Source organism: Mauremys mutica, chromosome 4 (genome assembly GCF_020497125.1).
Source record: "Mauremys mutica isolate MM-2020 ecotype Southern chromosome 4, ASM2049712v1, whole genome shotgun sequence".
Taxonomy (NCBI): domain Eukaryota; kingdom Metazoa; phylum Chordata; order Testudines; family Geoemydidae; genus Mauremys; species Mauremys mutica.
Genome location: NC_059075.1, coordinates 104881207 through 104902387, shown reverse-complemented (window position 1 = coordinate 104902387; position 21181 = coordinate 104881207). Strand labels below are relative to the sequence as shown.

The following is a 21181-nucleotide window of genomic DNA, read 5'->3' as shown; positions in this document are numbered from 1 at the left end:
TAATTTAAGGATCTTGAAGAACAAAACAGCCTATTAAAACATGGGCTTTACTTCAACTGATATCCTCATGATGGCTCTGATTTATCGCAGCATTTGCCATGTGCTTATGTCTATCAGAATTCAGCAAAGAATTGTATGTGCTTAAGACCCATTTAAGTGAATAGTCTCAAGCACATGCTTAAAAGTAAGTACATGCTTAACTGTTTTGCTGACTCGGGGGCTATGAGCCTAATTTTAGTAGGCTTTACTCATGGAAAAGTGTTGTTACCTTTGGTGGAAGTTGTGCCTGCATATGGAATGCAGGATTAGACCATATGTAAAACAAGGTAAAGTAAGGCCCTGGGAACTGGATGATCCATTCTTACCTTGGAAGGTTGTTCCGTTAACTTGGACAGGTAGATAGACAAACAAGTCTTGCTTATCTCAGAGGTCTGTGCTTAGAGTACATATGCATAAGCCAATGTTTTATTGACCTTAAGAAGGGAAAAGTAGCCTAACATTTTATAATCTGTTTTTGAATATTTTGAGCACCCTCTCTTTGGCCAACTTGTAATGTACAAGGTGGGGCAGACAAACAAGTGGGAACCTTTCTTTTCAAAGTTATTTCTTTCCACTCACTTATTATTGTAGCAACTAGGGCCCCAACAGAGATAGGAACCATGATCTGCTAGGCACTGTACAAACATAGTTAGCGTTCCTGCCCTGAAGAGGTTACAGTTTAAAATGGCAAGACAGACAAAGGAAACATTATCGCTCTTATACTATACCAGCATATGTAAAGAAGTACAGCCCCTTTAATAGTGTATGCAGCTACTAGGTTACTTTTGTTTCTGGTATAGCTATTCCTGTAGCTATTCCTGGAGGGGAATCACTGTACTGATATACACATTTCAGTTGGCATAACTGTACCCCCATTGGGGCTTTTACTAGCCTAATTACTCTAGTTTAAAAAAAAATCACACTTTGAACGAAATAGTTACATTGGTAAAGCTTTTAAGTGTAGACCTGGCCTAAGTGACTTGCCTAAGACATTCTTGGTCTTTGGTCCTTTTTTTTTTTTTTAAACCCAGTTTCTCTTTGGTAGAAAATGCTATCATGTCACTGTAAATTGATGACATCATGGCGGACGTTGTGGCCAGACAGTGGAATGGCTGTCAACCTTTACATTGAGCTTTCTTCATTGAATGTAGAGTAACCAATAGCTTTCTCTCGTCTCAGATTCTTGTCAACACATCTGACTGAGTTACAGTGCATACAAAGTTTATCCTTTCCAGCCCTAATCAAGTAGCTGCATTCTGGAGCAGCTGTTGGAGTGGTACTCTAAACAGGTAATTGAAGGTGTCAGGGGAGGGTGAAAGAACCATCTGTACGTAATGCACTGGATGTATGTTGGCGATGGGTGAACCTGCAAAGATTTGGCAGTTCATTGGGGATAGATACATGCTTCCAAAGTAGCCAAAGTCCTTGGGCAAACCCAACATGGATCTCTGGACATCCCTGGTAATATCTGCTGATATGGAAATCTTCTAGTTTCCTGTGAGGACAAAACTGAAGGAAAAGGCATTCAGCATCATTTGTATTGATAGCGGGTTACAAGAGTTTGTAACACAATCCTTCCAAGCCATGGCTAGAATTGTCCCATTGCCCTAGCTCAACAGTCAGTTTGATGAGCAAGCTTATTTCTGCAGGCTGCCTGGAAGCTCATTGGTTTCAAGGATGGACCACGAGAGAGGCCGACCTCACATGGTCAGAGATACTGATTGGTTTTGGACAGAGGGCGAAAAGCCACCCTTCCAGACTCCACTCCTGACTCACATACCAGATCCTGAGGGTGCCCAGCCTTGTGAGCAGAGTCTACAACCAACCACCATAGTCTGATGTTTGCCAGGGCAGCCTAAACTTCTGAGAAAAATAATTATCTATGTGGACATTGAAATCGCCAAACACTATCAGCTTTGGTGACTCCAGTGCCACTGTAGTGACTGAGGAATCCAATCAGTCAAAATGGCTCTTTGGAATTTGAGCAGGGCAATCTAGACTCTGTCCTACAGCCACACAAACCCTAGCCTATCCCCAATATTGTCATTTACACAGCTTTAGGACAAGATATCCCCGGTGCCCATCTGGAGACAAATGCACTAGCAGCAGCATTGCAGAGTCATTCTGGCTAGTTTTGGTTATACATGCAACGTCTGAGGCCTTATCTCATGTCAAGTTACAGATGGTGTTTGCTGTTATTAGCTGCCAATGTTGTGTTCAAAAGCATGAAGCAAAAAGGCAGAAACTTATTCCCCAATGCCCTGCCTTCTCAAGAATTATTACAAGGCATGAACAAAGAACCAGGATTAATCCTCTTTGTCTCAGTTCATGCATGTTGCACCAATTAGTGCATGATATCATCATCTTATCTTGTCTCCCCTGCCCACTACCACAGGGTCAAAGGGAACTCTAGCTCTCACAACTATTATTCCCCCATGTGCTCCACATTCCCTGCACGTAGCAGCTTTGCACATCTTTTTTTTTTTTAAACTAGCATCAGACTGTCATTGAAGGGGACATAACTGCTGCAGTGGAGTGCAAAAAAAAAAGGGGGGGAAAAGGAATTCCCTTTGTAGGTTGCAAAATCCACCTTAAGCAGCAACCAACCACCAGTCCTCAATCTGCCCATTCCCTTTCTACAACATTAAGATTATCCCACATGAACCCACAATTTATCATTTTTCATGCAGCCTACTTAAAATCTCCAGCTTCCTCCCAACAGCCTATACATGTCAATAAAAAACCTGCAGCAAAATGAAAAGTGTAGGAGAAGCCTGAAATACATTCAGTATCCAAAAGAATTCTGTATGAGTTGTACTATTTATTATTGCACTTAACTCTCACTTCTAATTTTCCTTGAAGCAACTGCAGAATTACCAGTGCTTCAGTATGGGAATGCCAAGGAACCAGGGAGTGCAAACAGGGAGAGCCTTGCTGCAGAATTTAGACACAGATTGCTGCCGAATACATGGGAGAGGGGTTTGATTATGCTGTAGTGCAATAAGTAAATCCAACTGAAGTGGAATTTGTAAATAAAAGTAGTCCTGGACCCTATCCTGTTTTTCAATAATGGAAGGATAATGCAGCTTTTCTGGCCACAGCTGCATATGGTTTCCATGTTCAGTTTTAGTCTGGCTTCTTGGCAACAAAACAAACAGCAGTTAATTGTATATATGTCCTTTCTGCTTAGTAGCCAGTCATTTCAGAGACTATTACCCGAAACACATTTGTAATAGTATGACCTTTATCTCCATCTCTCAGTACAACACAATATCGTACCAGCTATCACTGTGTTGTGCAAGTGCTCTCTTGCGGGTGTTCCCTATCATGATTGGGATAAAAAGATATTGAGAGGCAGAGAAGTTTTCTCTGTGTGTGTGTTTAAAAAAAAAAAAAAATGTTCTTTAATAGAGACCTCTCCAGCACTTTGGATTATTTTTACTACTGTATATTACTATGTTACTTCCAGTAGTTACTTTTCTTTTTATTTGGCTTGCTCACTGCTTTATTACGAATGAAGGACTTTTCAATATTGCTACTCGCCTTATGGTATGGCAGCAGGGAGCAGCTTTTCAGAGAACAATGGTGAGCATGTTATATGGGTTGCCAGGTGTATGCATGAAAGTACCTTAGTGCTTATGTCACTGTTTAGAGTTGTACAGCTGCTAAACAAAACACAGTAACTGCGGTGTTTTTGTTGTCAGAAAGCTGAACTGAAACTGAGCATGAGAATCGTATGCAGTTTTGGCCAGAAAAGCTGCATTATCCTATAATATAAATAAACAGGATAGAACCCAATACTGCTTGGATTTAGTTATTACACTACAGCATAATCAAGCCCCCCACTACTCTGAAGCAATCTGTGCCTACATTTTGCAGCAAGACACTCTCTGGTTCTCTGGCACTCCCATGCTACTTCTACAGCACTAGAAATTTTGAAGTAGCCTCAAGGAAAATTAAACAGTGAGAGCTTTGTTTAAATATGGATTTAAGTACCTCAATGAATAATATAACCAATACAGAATTGTTTGTTTTGTTTAACTGTTAAACAAAATTGTTTTATTTCAGGCAGCTTCTACATTTAAAGAGAGACAACTGGGTGCCTTAAAATCTGAATCCAGTAAAGGAGTAGTAAGGATGTTGCTCAATGTTGTAATGGTGCTTTGTATGTTCAAAGAATTATATGGACTAATTGATGCTCACAATGTTCCTTTGAGGTAGCTGGGTAAGTACCATTACCCTCATCATGTGCATGAGAAAATGGAGGCAGAAAGGTCAAGTGACTTGGCCAAGGCCACACAGCAAGTCAGTGGTAAAGCCAAGATAGCATGAATTCCCAACCCTCTATTTTTTTCCTCCAGATCACACTGTGTTTCAAATAATAGCTGGTTTAACACCAGGGAGCTAGACCTGTGGAGTTTAAGTATAGACAATATGTTACCTGGGGTCTTTCAGAACCCAAAGCAGCGGTAACTTAACTGTTTCTCTCTAGGTGGTTTCAGGAATAAATCAATGGAAACACAGTGCTTCTGTCTGATAAATGACTCATACAAGCAAGCATGCTCTTATCTAACACTACTGTTTATTAGATATTACGCACGCGCACACACACGCGCACGCACACACACACACATGGAATACGTTTAGGACATCCCAGATCTAGTTGCCCACTGTCTGAGATGGTTCTGGGTGATCACCAGCTGGGCTTCCAGGATCTCTCTTTCTGGCCAGATGATGGGGAGTATAAATGTCAGCTCTTTGCCCTAAGAAAAGGTCCCTTGGACTTCTCTGAGGTATTAACTTTTACCTTTTATAGCTCACTCTAACAAAGCATATAACTTATAGTGACTCCTAGTGGGTCAGCATAATAACCTCTACTAGGTCACCTATTCTCTTAATTTCAATAAACTACTCAATTCAAAAACATTTCTAGTCAAAACAACACTATGTTGGGGCACCTAAAATCATTTCACTCACTTTCTTCCATAACTTTCTGTCCCATGCTCCCATTCTGATTAGCAAACTGCAAGTAGGCTGCTGTCCGACCTTGCCTCACAAAGGCCTAAGATTATTCCTTGCTATGTGGTATTTGGTTTTCAGCTGCCAGTGATTGAAAATGCAAAATGGCTGACTGCAGTTACTGTCAAATTCTGGGGTACATGCAGAAATGTTAAATTCCCAGGTAACAAGTAAGATAACCTAATACAAGCAAAACATCCTTGGACTGGCTCATCAGCCATACCTGGAGTCACAGGAAAGTCACAAAAGCAGAAACTATCATAGAGAGTAATCAAGTCACAAGAGGCAAAATAGACCCTCCTTACAGAAAGTTAAGGACCTGTGTGCTCTATAAGGTCAATAGATTCCCCTACAACAGCAAATGATGTAGTCACAGTTTAAGCAATCCGGCCTTTTTCTAACTAACTCTGCATTGTGTAAATATAGAACAAGCACTGTAAGTTCTGGAGCTAGTATTTCATAGAAATTGCCCTGCTATGGACAGCAGCACATTCTAGCACAATATCTAATTTCCCATGATTATTACATTTCTCCTGTGCAAGACACCCTCAAGCATTTGCTACGTGGGTTGCAGAAGCACAACTGAGCTGTGGATTATGAACTCTGGATATTTATTTTTTTAATTTAGTTTTTGGCTTGTAAGGGAAGTCCACTTAGTAGAAGCCTGAAAGGTTTGCTTTTCCTGTTGCGATTCCATTTCCTGGACCCTTGTAATCTGAATTGCTTTTATAAGCCATTTCCCTTAACTAGCACTGCTCCGTTATCATCTGACACAGTTTGGCCTGCTTCAATAAGATCTTTTGCCTATGTAAGAGTAAGTTCAGGCAATAGGCTTTCATGTGTTTATTTGCACCATACTCTGCTTCTTCTATCTGGCTTCTAAGTATCTTATTTTTATCAGTAAATGTACAGTCTTCTAGAATATACAGTCATGGTGTATTTTCTGCCTGCCACAAGACTGCTATTAGTCGTATATTCGCCAGCCTGCAATACACATAAGCCATTATGTTATGTGCTGCTTGATGGTGTAAACTATACACATGTTGAAGCATTTCTAATTAACTTGCTGTCCAACAGCTGGTAGATTAAATGAAGATATGAGGCATCTTACTACCACTTCTGCCTTTTCATTATTAGTAGTATCTGTATTACAGTAGTGCTTAGAGGCCTGGGGAGAGGGCCTCACTCCTAGAGTACCCTCTCTTGGCCTCATGCAGTGCCACCATTGCATCTCTGCCTCAGGTTCCCTGAATAAGGGTTTTAATAAGTCCAATGAGGCTTGTATAGTGAACAACACCCTTTCAGATAGCTAGTTTATTCAACCCCAATGGCGGAACGTCACAAGAACAGACCTCCCCATCGGTGTCTCTAGATGGAGGGAGAAGAAGCTTAGTCAACCCTAGTTATGTCCAAGGTCTAGTCTATCAACCCCAGTTATGTCCAAGGTCCCTTACCAGTGAGGTCTTCATGACCCAGAACCCTTTTCTGGAGTCATGCACTAGCTGGGGGAGGTACTCTCCTCTTGAATCAAGGTCCCCACAGAGGCCAAACCATGATGATCCTTCTTCAGGATAGCATATAATCCCTCTTTTTCCAGGATTTATGCTGTTGCTTGGCGAAGTCTTTCATGGCAGCCACGTTTCTCTGAGGCTTAGCATTCAGAGTCTCTTGTTTTTCTGAAACTCTCCCACCCAGGAGCATTCTTCCTTGGTTTCCTTTGTTGATGAGCCCCCCTGCCAGCAGCTTCCTCCTGAGAAGCTTTCTCTATAGGAGCTTTCGCCTTATTCTGGGAACTGTTCCTCTCCCCTGGAGTCTCTATTCTCCTAGCTAGGCCCCAGTGGGAGCAGCTTCCTTTTATCTTGCCCAGGTGCTTCTCTGACTACTTAACTGCCCCTTCCAGGAACTCAATGCATTAACTGGTCCACGGTGAACCTGAGTTGCCTCATTTTTCCCTTATGGAGCCTGTCACAGGTGGGCTGAGCCCCTGACTCCTTCAGAGGACTAGCTACCCTCCCACAGGCCCCATCAAAGGCTGATGCTCCATTGTACAGCACTAGGCAGTATACATACACATATGCTGAAGACTCCCAATCTAAACAGAGAAGAGGTGGGAGGGAACACAGAGGCATAGAGAAGCAGTGATTTGCCTGAGTTCACACAGCATGAGGTCTGCAGTAGAATCAGGATTAGAACGCTGGGTCTCCTGACTGCTAGCTTAGTATCCTATCTACCAGAGTATGGTGCTTTCTGATGTTTGAAGCCAATAGGAGTTTTGCTATTGACCTCAAAAAAAGCAGTAGCAGGTCCTTAGTTCTCTAAGCAGAAGCCTCTTTTTTTTGGAGATGAAGGTCCTGGGTTGAGCTATCTGAGCCAAAACTTAAAAATTGTTGAATACAGATCTGAAGCCATCACTTTGCTTAGAGGGAGAGATTGAACTGTGCTCCATCTCTGAACCTTGCTTTTAAAAAATCTGCAGTATATTCTTGTCTGTCTGACTTTGGAAGGCATTGGGCCTATTCTCCTCTCCTGGAGCTGACCTTGATTAGCTACATCAAGGTAAAAACTACTTGTGTCTTATCTTGATGTAAAATCCTAGTGCAGACAACTATCTCAAATTAGCTGTGTCAGTGTCAAATTACCCCTTTCTGCAACAAAGACAAAGCCTCAATCTCTATGCTGTGTGCTTTTGCATGGATGGTTATGCTGCCAAAGTCCAAATGCGGGACAAGTCTGACTCCAAAGAAAGGACCTAAAGAGGTGACACTTCACACTAAGCGTGTATTTATAAAGTATTAATAAATGATTAATAGATGTTTTATTAAATGGTGAATTAATTGTTATAGATTATAGAATCCAGTAAATTGCTTATTGATCGAAGCCATGCCTATAATGCCTTCTACTGACATGATTGTAACTAGCTATACCTTACCCTACTCATGTCTGAAACATGCTTATGACATGTATTAATTCTTTATAAACCCTTTAGAATCCATTTATAAATGTACTCTTGACTGAAAAATAGTAGGAAGCTTTAAACAATTGAGGATTAATTTCTTTCCCAGAAATGACGTTTTGTAATAGTCTTGGTGTCAGGAATCAGTGTTTACAATGCAAGTACTTGAAAGTAGCAAGGAGTGTGGGCTAACACCAAATGTAGGCAGTAAAGGGATAAATTGGAGTCTAAAATAACAATACTTTGCCTGTATTTATTGCTCCTTTGGACCAAGGATCTCAAAGAATCTTACAGACTAATGAATGAAGCCTCACGCCACACCTGGAAGCACTACAAGTCCTCTTTTGCAGATGGGGGCACTCAAGGCACAAAAAGGGGTAAAGGGCCAGATTTTCAAAAGAGTTTATCACCCTTCACTGGGACCAAATTCTCAAAAACCCTCAGCACTCTCATTGTGACACTTACGGCTAGATTGTCAAGCGTGCAGCGCCCAATACACTGAGCTCTGCTGAAAAGCTGGCTACTTATTTTGATCCCTAAGTGAAAGCTGAGTTGCTTTGAAAATCTGGCCCTCATTGTAGGTAACTGAGTCCTTTTGAAAATTCTGGCCTTATCAAAAGTCACACAACGGGGACAGAATTTGGATTAGAGTTCAGTTGTGGGTTTATAGCTATTGTGGCTGTTTTTTAAGGAGCCTATGGGAGTTAGGCAGCTGATGCTCATTGAAACTCCTTAAGGTTTCTTTGAAAATTCAGTCCTTTACCATTAGGGCATGCTGGGCATTTGGAAGTTGTAGTCTGCATTGAGCACCTTTGGAATAATGATTGGAGAAATCAGAGTCATCTGTTAAATCCTTCTGTACTCATGCTGGGTTTACCGTATAAGTTCTAAGCAGGTAATTCTCAAACATCTTCCTCTAAGGGTTCACTGGGCCAGGAATAGAATTAGCAGACAGTAGCTCCCAATATGTGATGAATGATTGAGTGGTTTATCAACAAGGGATTTCAATTTCCCATGTCAGAATACCTACTTTAGACAAAACCTGTTCTCCCTTGATCCGTGTGGGTAACTTCAATTAGCATGACGGGGAGTTGTGTGTGTGCATTAGAGGGAGAGAATGTCCTAAGGTCTTCAGAACTGTCATGAAGGAAGCGTCAGAGTGCCCAAAGAAGCAGAATGCACAGAAGGGGATCTGGAATAATGGTTAACTAGAGCTGGCAATTTTGTGCAGAAAGAGGCATGAGTGCAAAAAAAAAAAAAGTCAAGATTATAAACTATACCTTAAGCCCTGCACAAAATACATGATAGAATTATTTACCTCGCTGATTCAACCTCATTCTTCCCCTTCCTCCGCCCTGTTATAACTGTAAACATGTCCTTTGAGGGCAGCACTCCTAACTGGCTTGCACCTGTCAGATTTCCCCTTTCTACATTCCCTACCTTTCCTTTCAGCTATTTGAGTTCTCATCCAGGGCAAATGGTACTCTCACCTTCTCGTGTTGTTTCAAAATGCCAGGGACTCAGGATATGCTGCAGGCTCAGGGTGTGATCCAAAGCCAATGTGTTGGAGCCAGTGATTTCAGGGGCTTTGGATCAGAACTTATTGCTTCATAAACTGATAGCTAGGTTGGGGACTCTTTCTTCTGCACCGCACTGAGCAAGCATAGCTGCTGGTCACCGATTTATTTGTTTTTATAAAATATTAGTTGATGTAGCTATAACAATAACAATCTATCTGGCTTGTACAGAGAAAATGTGGAGGGAAGTCATTAAAAATAATCTTCCACCCCATTTTGCTAGAAGGGCAAAGAGAATCAGCTGTAGAAATTGGACCTTGCAGAGGATACATGGAGAGCTCCAGCTGAACTCTCTATTACCTTTGGAGCACCACCCCACCAGACTGTTCCTAACCTCAGTGATGTCTCTTCTCAGCCACAACTTCCCCACCTCTCAGGAAATTGTCCCTGATTTTGATGGCTTCAGAAAGTCTCTGACCTTCTCCAGTCTTCAAAGGCTACTTCCTGAAGTGAAGAGATCTCATGGCTATGGCGACTGGAGCCAAAATCCACAGCTCTGGGGGCAGTTTACATACTAGTCATTGTTGCAAGTGGGACTGAATGTACTTAATCCTCCACTCCATCTCTTCAAGGGTAGACTGGCAGTGCTCACATACACACATCAATTGGTATTTTGCTTTGGCCTTCCAAGTAAAAATAAAGATAACAAATCAAAATAACGAGGAGAAAATAATTGCTTTTTTTTTCTCCGTGCTATTCATATAAATGTTGCAGTTTAATACATTTTAGAGGAGGATTTGGAAAGCTTTCAAAAGCCAGTATTGAAGTTAGATCATCCCTCTAGATAGCTCTCAAAGCAGCTGTTACTAGAGTGCAGATGAATAACACTAAGAATGTCTTCTAATTAGGTTCAAGTTTATCACTGTTCTATCTTACTATATTTCACCTCTGTATTAAATGCTTCATCAGAGTAATAAGGGAAAAGGGAGCAAGCAATCATTTATCTATTGAGCACATTTTTTGCCTAATTATGTGGTACGAGTGACTATCAATACAGGAAAAATTCACTCCAGCAACAACTTTCTCAAATCTACACCTGTCTCCTAAAGAAACCAACTTACTTCTTGGAGTTTGTATCTGTTTCAATAAAATATTTAGATTCTAATCCTCCTTGCACTTGCAATGTAATTGACTCCAATGGAATAGATTTTGTCACTTAATATGTGTAATCATACCTAATAACTAATCAGATACACTTAATGTTACAGTCAGATTTCATACTCAGTTGTCTAAAACTGTGCTAGGTAAGAAATGCATGGTGCAGCACAAACCCATATTTGCACAGGCAAAATAGGGATTTACACATTCAAGTACCCACCTGCATTCTTAATTACCCGCCTGCATTTGTAATTACCCAGCAGGAACAAAAGCCTGCACATGCACATGATTCTGGTGCATGTAAACAGTGAATTAACTTTTTTTTTTAAAGCTGTAGAAATTAGGCATCAATGTTTGAAAGTGTCTCTTTTTAAAAAAAAATTCTTTCTGTTGTTCTTAATGAGGATTAAAAATTGACAAATTAAGTACAACAGCCCCTCCCCACCACCCAAAAATTATTAAACAGGCATGGAATAGAAAAGCATGTTCAGAATCCTTATGATACATAAAAGATTTGCAAACTGGTTTTTGACTGTGTCAAGTTTAAGGGCCTGATTTTCAAAGGGTGGGCCCTCAATATTTTCTGAAAATTGGGCTTTTTTGCTTTTGCTTTTTTTATTTTATTTTTAATGTCTGAAGCTGGGCACTCAAAATCACAAGTCACTCTTGCAATTTCTGGCCAAAGTGTTTCTACAGTTATGCAAGTGAAGGGAGAAAATATACCTCAGCTCCCGGTGTGTGAAATATAGGCCAGTGCAAGCCATTGTATTATTCTTTTTCTTTGAATGTTTAAAATGCACTATCCAAACTAAAAATGTTGTCCCTGGTAATATATTGCATTAAGGAAATTTAATAAATGCATAGATATGCTCCAGAAATTTAAACTGAGAATAGATCTGGTCAAATTTTTTTTAAAAATGTTGAAATTGTTTGTTTGTTTGTTTTTGCAGGATTCCAAATGGACCTTTTAATTTTTTTGCTAAGCTTCTAATCATGTTTATTGGCAACTTTATTGCAATGGTTATCAAAATGTATTGTTTACTGACTCTGGGTTTGCAGTAAATGAACAAATATGGTGATTTTGGTAAACAATTAACCATTTAAAAACATCAGTTTTTTTTTTGCAAAAATGTTCATTTTTGAAAGGACTTTTTTTTAATGAAAAATGTTTTGTCTGAAAAATTTCAACTGAGATAGGATGGAGGGCAAATGAGGCACACTGGGCCCATTATGTGTCATTGCTCAGGCAAAATCCCTACTGAATTCACTGGGAGTTTTACCTGTTGAATAATGGGTTCAAGTTTTGTGATCCAGGTCCTCAGTTGGTGTATATCTGAGTTTTATTGCATTTTCTTTGAGAGATCACTGCTTCAAAGGGCATCCCCGTTTAATACAAATTCTGTTCTGATTTCATCCAGTTTTCAACACCCAGTTAACAATCTAGTAAATTTTTCTGAACATGTAACGTAAACCTGGTGCTGACAGCTTCCGAATGCCTCTCTAATTAGGTAGCAGGTGCTGCTTTGGGCAGAAATGGGGAGGGTGTCGAAGGCAGATCAGAAGCTTGTCATATTTTTTGAAGTACATAATATGTAATCCGTAACTACTCAAAGATCTATTAGATACTACAGCAGTTCTGCTGCTGTAGACTAACATTGTTAGACTTCACATTTACTTCTGTTTATGATTCTTCTACTTTATAATTCAAAATGTATCTTGAAGTTTTTACATGGATAATACTGTCCTTAAAGTCAGAGGAGTATTTTTATACTGTGCACAGATGGGCTCAACCTAACCTGCCAGACTCTGAGGAAGTTTGGATTCAGATCCATGACCTGGAGTTTGCAGCATCTCTCTCTGATGGGCTGAAATGTAGATCCCAAAATACCTAAACTTGGAAAAGTTTTTCGCTCTGCATCCAAATTTGATGACTTGGCTTTATCTGCATGAAGCCTGCATTTCTTCTACTACATAGATAAAGATTCTCCCCAAGGTAATAGAGTTCAGGAAATGAGTTGTTCTTATATATATATATATATATCTATATATATATATATATATATATATATATATATATATATATATATTTTTTTTGAGTGTGGCCCCATACACCATTGTTCTACCCAAGCAAGCATTTCAAAACTAACATGCATCTACTTTAAAAGTAACCTGCATTTATGCCCTTTCCATGCTCTGTGTAAAGTTCCATCCATCTGAGGAGCTCAAAGTCCTTTGCAAACACGGACAAATTAAATCTCCGAATACTCAAGTGAGGTGGGTTGTATTTATCCCCACTTTACACATGAGAAATTGAGACACAAAGATTAAAGTTGATGTTTTCAAACCTGGGTCCCCAAAGTTAGACACCTAACAGCAACTTTAAATTGATGATCTGAAATGGATGGCAGCTGCAAGTGTGCTCCACACTTCTGATCAATCGCACCATTTATTTACAGCTTCCTAAATGTAGATTTAAATGTCTAACTTCGCAAGTTCTGAAAGTTTTGGTCTGAGTGATTTGTCACAAACACAATCTGTGACAGAGGCAAAGACAGAACACTGATTTAAAGAGTCCTGGTCTTGAGATTTACCATCAGATCAAACTTCCTCAAGGGATTTGCATAGGCATGCAGAGTTGAAAAAGGTAGAAAACTAACTTGCAAAAATAATTCCACTTGAGGGTTTTTGCCTTTTTAGCTTCAACACTTCTGAGTTGAGGTCATCTTGGGTTTGAAGACTTATTTCTGAGATGCACCCCACCATTGTGGATTTTTCTTTCCCTTTTAAAAGGCATTACTCCCATTCCCCTACATAAAACAGATGCATTTTACAAAGAAACTAAACCAGACATTTCTGCCTCCTTTTTTTGATTTAACTGCATTGTCCTGTTTGTAGGAATTCTTAAGGCCATGACTGACTGCTAACAACAAGACAATGATATAGTACAAGCTTGCTTATAGCAGATTTCCTGTCAATGCAAGCTATTGATGGAATCAGCTGAACGAAGCCAGGTTATTTTAGTTCACTTTTCCCTACGGAGAGACGTAGTTCCATCAGTCCCATCCTGCCTGACAAGGTTATGTATCCAGCTGTGCTACAGAATCTTTTATCTTATTCTGTCCTCTTGTGAATGAATAGGTTTCCTGCCAATTATTACAGTCTTGTGGGACACTCCTGAGACAAAACACAAAAGGTTAGAGTGATTTTTAACCAGCAAAGGACCTATGAGTTTGAGTGTCTTCAAGTCACAAGCCGGATGACTTCACTTGCCATGAAACTTGCAAGCAAGATTCCTTTAGATAAGGGCTCAAGAGGTAGCACTTTGTTTAATTTAATGTTACCTACTTGGGTAGTAAAATTCATGTGGACGAAGGATGAATAGTCATGTGGTTAAAGTGTTGGACTGAAACTCATGAGATCTGAATTTTTTTCCTATATCTGCCATGGATTTCCTGTCTGATCTTAGGCAACTTACTTCATCTGTCAGTTTCCCAATGGTAAAATGGAAATAATGCTACTTCCTTTTCCCCACCCTTTGTCTGCTCTATTTAGATAGTAAATTCCTTGGGGCAGAGGCTGTCTCTAACTAGGTGTATGCACTGCACCTACCAGCTTGGAGCCAATTGGTACTACTAGAATGCAAACAAGAGACTTAATGCTTCTTAGCTTCTGGTCTCCCTATTTGAAGGATATTTCTTTATCTCCTTTTCAAAAAATTGGCCAAAAATATTGGGACTTGGAACCTTTCACATCTGAGCTGCTGTCCTGAATCGTGTGTAGGCTAGTCATGAGCAAACATCTTTCCAACATAATGGCTGGATCCCTGCCAGCTAGCCCCTATTCGATGTTGCCTGCTCTAGACCTCCTGATTTGCCTTCCGGGACTTGTCACAATCTCTAAGTCCTTTAACCCAAATAAGTAACTACTTATTAAGCAGCTCTTAATTCCCCACTGCACTGATTTTTCTTCTCCAGAACACATTTCATGCTCCTGCTCCTCTCCCACCTCATCATATTTCTTCTGATGCATATTTCTTCTTTCTTCATATTTATTTGTATATAAATTCTTAGGGGGAAGGAATACGAATTATCACATATCTCTTGAATGGTCCTATCAATGTATGATTCATTGCTGGATCGGCAGGCAATGATCGATCCAGCAGGGATCAATTTATTGTGTTTAGTCTAGATGCGATAAATCGAACCCCGAGTGCTCTCCCATCGACTCCTGTGCTCCAGCTCAGCGAGATGTACAGACAGAGTCGACGGGGGAGTGGCAGCAGTCGACTCACTGTAGTGAAGACACCGCGGTAAGTAGATCTAATTATGTCGACTTCAGCTACGTTATTCACAGAAGGAGCCTTCATCAGGGTTGAAGGAGAGCCAGCAGAGCACAGAGTGGCATAGAGCTAGACTCCCTAAGGGAGTTATATGGGTCTCTTTTAAGTGTAATCATCTTTGTATAGATATGAGCAGGATATATACAAAATTGTTGTAAGAGCGTCTAAATTATACTTGACTTGATGAATTGATTATATTTGATTATGTTGATTATGGCTATTAAAATAATTTTGCCCTGATGAAAAAAATTATATCCTCAGTTTAATTGCAAATATCCAAAATGCAGGTTCAACAAATTGTAGAGCTCCTCTGCTGAAAAGTTCTAATCAAAGAGTGATGTGTATGTGTGTGTGTGTATGTGTGTGTGTGTGTGTGTGTGTGTATATATTTGCTTCCTCCCCCCTGCACCCCGCTTCTGCCTGATTGCATACTTGTAGTTCCAAATGAGGTGTGTGTGGTTGACTGGCCTGTTTGTAACTCTGGTGTTTGTAACTCTACTGTACAGTCTTTCTAAGTATTATACCTTTCCTGTCCGTTAAAAAGGTTGGGTTTTGGTGCCATACTTCCATGGGCACTCTGATGTAAGCATTAATGGAGCACTGTCAATGCAATTCTTTGGAGTAACCACGGACAAGAAAAACAAACCACCATTGATATTTCATATTGTTGTGAGAGCCATTGACTTCAGTCAGCTAAAAAGTGACAACACTCGTACATTGAATAAGAAAAACATTTTGAACTAACTTCATTGGCAAGCACTTTGTTGCCAAATAGCATCTCTCCAATTTTCTTTCTAGGTTTGTATACGGTGCCTCTCATTGTGATATCTGAATATGTCACAGACAGGCTGGGCTTTTAAAGGTTCATCCTGTGATGGGTCATCACCTCCACCCTCCCCCCCGCCACCGCCACCCCCAAGCTGATCCCAATCAGTTGGAGATCAGATGACTCAACTTATTTATTATATGCAGCTGGGGAAGAGATGGGGCTTTCCATAAAGAGCTGTGTGAACCCAATTAGAGTGGGGAGACCCAGAGGAGAACAGTTTGGGGACATTCTTTCTCTCTGGGAAGCAGTCTGAAAGAAGGCCAAGAAGCATGATGGGGAGAAAAGCAGAGAGGCTACTCCCAGGGTGAGCTAAAAGACTGATTGGAGCCATGAACTCTAATGAGCGACAGCCTGCCTGAGCAAATGGCAGAGAGCCACTGGGCTGTGGGATTGTTTGAGGCACAGGAGGCTCGGGGGTGAAGTGTGGGGCTGACTGTAATGGCTGAAGTATGCCTCTGAGGAAGAGGCAGCCTCCTGAGCCTCCCTGGTCTGAAGGTTTGGTTGTTTGCATAGTTTTGTTGAATGTTGATAAAGACTGTGGGTACATCTACACTGTACCTCCCCCCCCCTCTCCGCAGCATGGGTCTGCAGATTCAGGCTTGTGATACAGGACTAAAATAGCTGTGTACATGTTCCTGCTTGGGCTCTGAAGCCTGGTACAGAGTGCCACCTAAAGTTCTAACGTGAGCACCTAAACCCCCTACTTACCCTGCTCCCTGTTCCAGTTAGTAGGAACAGGACTTTCGTGTTTTGGTCCATATTACTGTGGGAAGGCTGACTGAAAAAGCAGGTTTTGCATTTTGCCCTGCAGATGCCGAGGTTTGTGGTCATCCTGATATTTCCTGGAAGTGAGATCCACCTTGGAGGGCCAAACACAGACGAGCTCTACCTCTTTTGTATGAGCATTGCCTGAAACACGTTTGGTTCTCTCAGCTCAGTTGACCATACGATACAGTGGCGTGGGAGACCCTCTTATCCACTCCAGGAGCCTCCCTCCCCTGGGGGTAAGAGGGGCACTTCAGGGTGCCATTAAGAGGCAGGGTATTTAACCAACTGCCCTAGTGTATCAGCTTGGGTATGCTGGGCCCTTTGCAGTCTTCTCTTCATGCCACAGAGGCCTTTATTGGGCTGCTGTTGGTGGCGGGTACCAGAGCAGTGGGTCTTGGTGCTAACACCCTATTGAAATATATGGTACAGTTCATGCCTGTCAGAGCTATTGCTTCAGCCTGTCTGCAGACTCAGGCAGATGTTGCAGCAATGGTTACACTGGGGTCACATTTAGAAATTAAGCCCCAGAGCTAGAAAGCTTTTGGGGGAACAAAGAGATTCTTTTTGCTTTAGGAGAAAGGGGGAAAAACTAAGTCTGACAGGTTAAATTTACATAAGCTGTTCTGTAGAGCATATTATGTTGTATTGTTTGGAGTTTGTGTTCTGTTTTTGGCAATGATATTTAATTGTACATATAAATATATTTATGAAAGGGTGAGACACTATGAAGCTATATCCTGAGGAAAGTGGGGTCTCCGTGAGCTAGCAGGGAGTGTACTCTGAACAGTGAGCCTAAATTCAATAGTGAGACCAGGACTTGGAGAGTAGAGATTCTGTCAGAGCAGGGTCTTTGTTGCTTGGTTTCCTGCCCAAAGATTCTCAACCCTATGTGGATCTGCCTTTGCAGGACCAGACCTGCTGTCTGTGAAGCTGACTTTGCAGGGCTGGACTTGGCAGCAGCTAAGCTGGTGGCACTGACTTCACTGAACAAGAACCTGTCAACAGCAGATTGGAATGGGACATGGTGAGTAGACAGGTTGAGGAGAACCATCCCCTGACACCCACTTTATTATGCAAGTTTGTATTTATCTTGCCTTCCCAAATAAAAGGTATTTGTGGTTTCATATTCCTGAGCACTCCTGAGTGCTTTCAAGGGGGAAAAAAACCCCTGTAAAGGTGATCAGTGTAACCAAAATCTGGGCATGGATAAGATTTTAGGTGGGGCTTGAGCCAATCATTTCATTTGTTTTAATGGAATCCTTAAACATCATGTGATCCTAGCCCTTTACTACTGCCAATAACACCTGGCATAATGGGGGGGGGGAGGGTGAAGAATACATAAATCTCTAACCTTCATATGAAGGAAGGCTTAATTTGTCTTTAAATGAAAGCTGAGATTCTGACCTCATCACATAACGCCAGGAGCTAAGGCTTTAGGCACATCCCTGCAGTGCCTATATCTTGATCCAGCCCTGATCCAATACATCCTTTCTAACACTAGACAAGTCCACAGTGAGCTCCAAGTCTACTGCTACGCAAGACTGCTCTCTGGCTCATGCTGTGACTGCTTCTGTCTGTCTAGGGGAAAGTAGTTATCCATTAGCCTCTTTCTGACAATGCCTTCCTTGTTTGCTCCTTCCCTGCTGAAGAATGATTAATTAAAGCTGTACACAAAACCATCAGATCATTCACAGGAAGCATTCTCCTGTCATTCTGAATTAAATGCCTAGGTAAACTGTCCAGGATCCTACAACTAGCTTCTGGGGAGCGATGCAAAATATTTAGTGTGTGCTGCAAGATGGCTGATGTCAGTCAGAAAAGAAGAATGCCTTCTCCATTGTGTAGTCAAAATAAGACATTCCTTCAGGGGAAGAGGCGGGAGGGGGGAAAACTGGGAGAAATATAAATATCTATAAGCAGAATCATACAGTGCCATGATTTAGTGAGCTAGGCACTCTCCAGCTCCAGTCTTGGCTCTGCTGCTGACTCAGTGTGTGGCTAGGATAAACCTATTAATCTCGGCTTCCCTGAGAATTATTATTTACTATTAAACTAGAGTGTAGAGAGTCTAACTGAGGCTGGAGCTCCATTGTGCTAGGCACTGTCCATATGCAAAGCAAGAGATAATCCCTGGTCTGAAAAAATTTGTCTATTTTCTCTGTTTAGACTAAGGGTGGGAAAGAAAACAGAGGCACAGAGAGTGACTTGCACATCATCACAAAGTAGGTTAGTGGCAAAGCCAGGATTAGCATTGAGATCTCATGACATCCAATTCAGAGCTCTATCCAATAAAGCGTACTGCATAAGAATACTTACTATCTCACAGGGATGTTATGAGGATTAACTAATTAATCTTCACAGGGCTCTTTGAAGATGTAAAGCTGTGTAAAAATTCTAAGTATTAATAAGCAATGTCAGAGGAAAGCAGAGAAACAGATGGATGCTAATGAGAGGAGAGAAGCTGACATGATCTTAAAAGGTAAATAGATGTGTTTGTAATTTGCATCAAGACTTGTCCCAGAAGTTATAAGCAGATACATTCAGATTCTTGGGGTTTAATCCTATAATATAACAATTTGGGGTGGGATTTCTAAAGTGCTGTGCTCACTGAAGTCAATGGGATTTTTGCCAATTACTTCAATGGGAGAAAAGCTAGGCCAACACTGAGTGCTGTTGAAAATACCACCCTTCATTATCAAAGGTATGAGCTAGGTTGGTGGGCAGTTGGCCTTAAAAAAAACAATGGAGTAAAGAAGCCTCATAAGAGAATAAAAAGAGTGAGCTACAGCTGGTGCCTGTGTAACATTTTTGAGCCTCATAACAAGCTATGAAGTAGGGTCTGCAAAGATGCAGCTCTTTCCTAGCATATTAGATGCACTGTGCATGCCTTGACTCCTTAAGGAAACATTTGTAAAATTCCTGTGCTCTTGAGGCTCTCGCTATTTATTGGCAAATGAGATCTTTAGCTGTTCTGAATTCAGTATAATTAAGTGTAAATTATTTTCCACTGCAATAAAATATTAATTCTAAAACTGCAACAAAGCTGGATAATTATCAGCTAAGTAGTAGCTAATTTAGCATCTTGAACCAGGTGTGGAACTTTGCCAGGCCTGGAACGTTATCCACTAAATCACTGCACTTTCACTTCTGTAGGGTTGCCAACCTTCTAGGATTGTCCTGGAGTCTCCAGGAATTCAAGATTTATTTTTAATTAAAGATTATGTCATGTGATGAAACCTCCAGGAATTATGTCCAGCCAAAATTGATAATGCTATTTCTGTGGACTTCCATGTGGTTCCATCTTAAAAAATCTAGGCTAATGGGATCCTTTATTTTTTTTTTTAAAATAGCCCGTGTAGAAGTCTATTCACAGATTCTTAGGGTTGAATTCTCGTACCTCCCTAGCTCAATAGTACAGCAGTTGTTGCTCCTAGAAAACTACACAGTTGGGTTGACTTGACATTCACAGATCAAAACTTCACATAAATCACTGTTGTTTTCCTTTAGGACTGTGTATAGATTTATATATTAGACATAAATGTGCATGTCAGGCTCTTTTGACCTTAGACGGGGCTTTTGCTTCTGTATCTCTTGAGGAGTATGCTTCAAAAACCTTCATCAACATGTAACAGGAAGGTCACTCTGTCTCTGAGGTACTCTGAGTAACACCAAATGATAGCCTTGGTGAGCTGCTGCTTTGAACATAGAAAGTTCTGCTGTTCCATATATGGAAGCCAGGGGTTTGTGTTTTATGAAGTTAATACCCTAATGTAACCACTAACACTGGTTTGTAACCTGTCTCTGGGGTTCACGATTTCCTGGCCGTGAATATGTATCCTTTGTTACAAGAAAATTCTGCCCCTTATAGGCCACATTGTGCCTTCCAGGGCGGAAGAAATCTTAGACTTCCCTTATGGCCCCCTATTTGAACAGTTTAAGTAGGATTTGTGTTACATAGGCATTGCACTGCCCTTCTGCGTGGGGACGAAATTCATCTGAAAAGTTTCAAGATAAGCACCACTCTGCAGCACCATCCTGTGACATTGGGCCTGATCCTGGCCCCATAGAGTTCAGCGGTAAAGGTCTTGCTGAATTTGATGGGAGCAGGGTCATGTCCGCTGAGAAGTGCGTTAGATCCAAGTTTTCAGAGCTATCACTGTAACTCAGTTACAGTATTAAGAAGGTCTGTGTTTAGCTGTTTTAGGAACCAACATCTTATACCATGGCAGGATATGTTATCACTTGTTGAATACTGTCTGACCCTCAAGTTAAAAGAGAAGGGATGCTAGTGCTGAGAACAGGAATACCCAGATGCTGCAGGAAGTGGTGCTGGTTACTCAGTTATTGGAAGTCTTCCCTCTGAAAGAGTTACCCAATATGGTGCCATTTTTCAAATGCAATGAAAGACCCTAACCACATCCAGATAATAAAGAGCTCATTTAACTTGTTTTGCAAGAGATGAGGTGTTAAAAAAGGTGGAGGAAAAGAGAGAGACCAAAAATGTCAAAGCTGGCTGTCTAAAATCAAGCATCTAAATAGAAGGTGGTTTTGCATTCAAA

The 21181-nt window shown here is 41.0% G+C and overlaps 1 protein-coding gene and 1 long non-coding RNA gene across 7 annotated transcripts in view; one reads left to right on the top strand and one right to left on the bottom strand.

Annotated features, from left to right (window-relative positions):
• LOC123370409 overlaps positions 1-19102 on the top strand; it is a 33148-nt gene extending 14046 nt beyond the window's left edge. The window contains exons 1-3 of one of the 3 annotated variants that reach the window (XR_006579402.1): positions 1214-1328; positions 17530-17646; positions 18984-19102. This is a non-coding gene — a long non-coding RNA (uncharacterized LOC123370409). Of the gene's footprint in view, positions 1-1213; positions 1329-14889; positions 14996-17529; positions 17647-18983 lie in introns of those variants that run through there. The other 2 variants (XR_006579400.1, XR_006579401.1) reach the window with 2 other exon arrangements.
• KCNC1 (potassium voltage-gated channel subfamily C member 1) overlaps positions 1-21181 on the bottom strand; it is a 154674-nt gene that overhangs the window by 61864 nt on the left and 71629 nt on the right. The gene's annotated exons all lie outside the window — the stretch shown is intronic.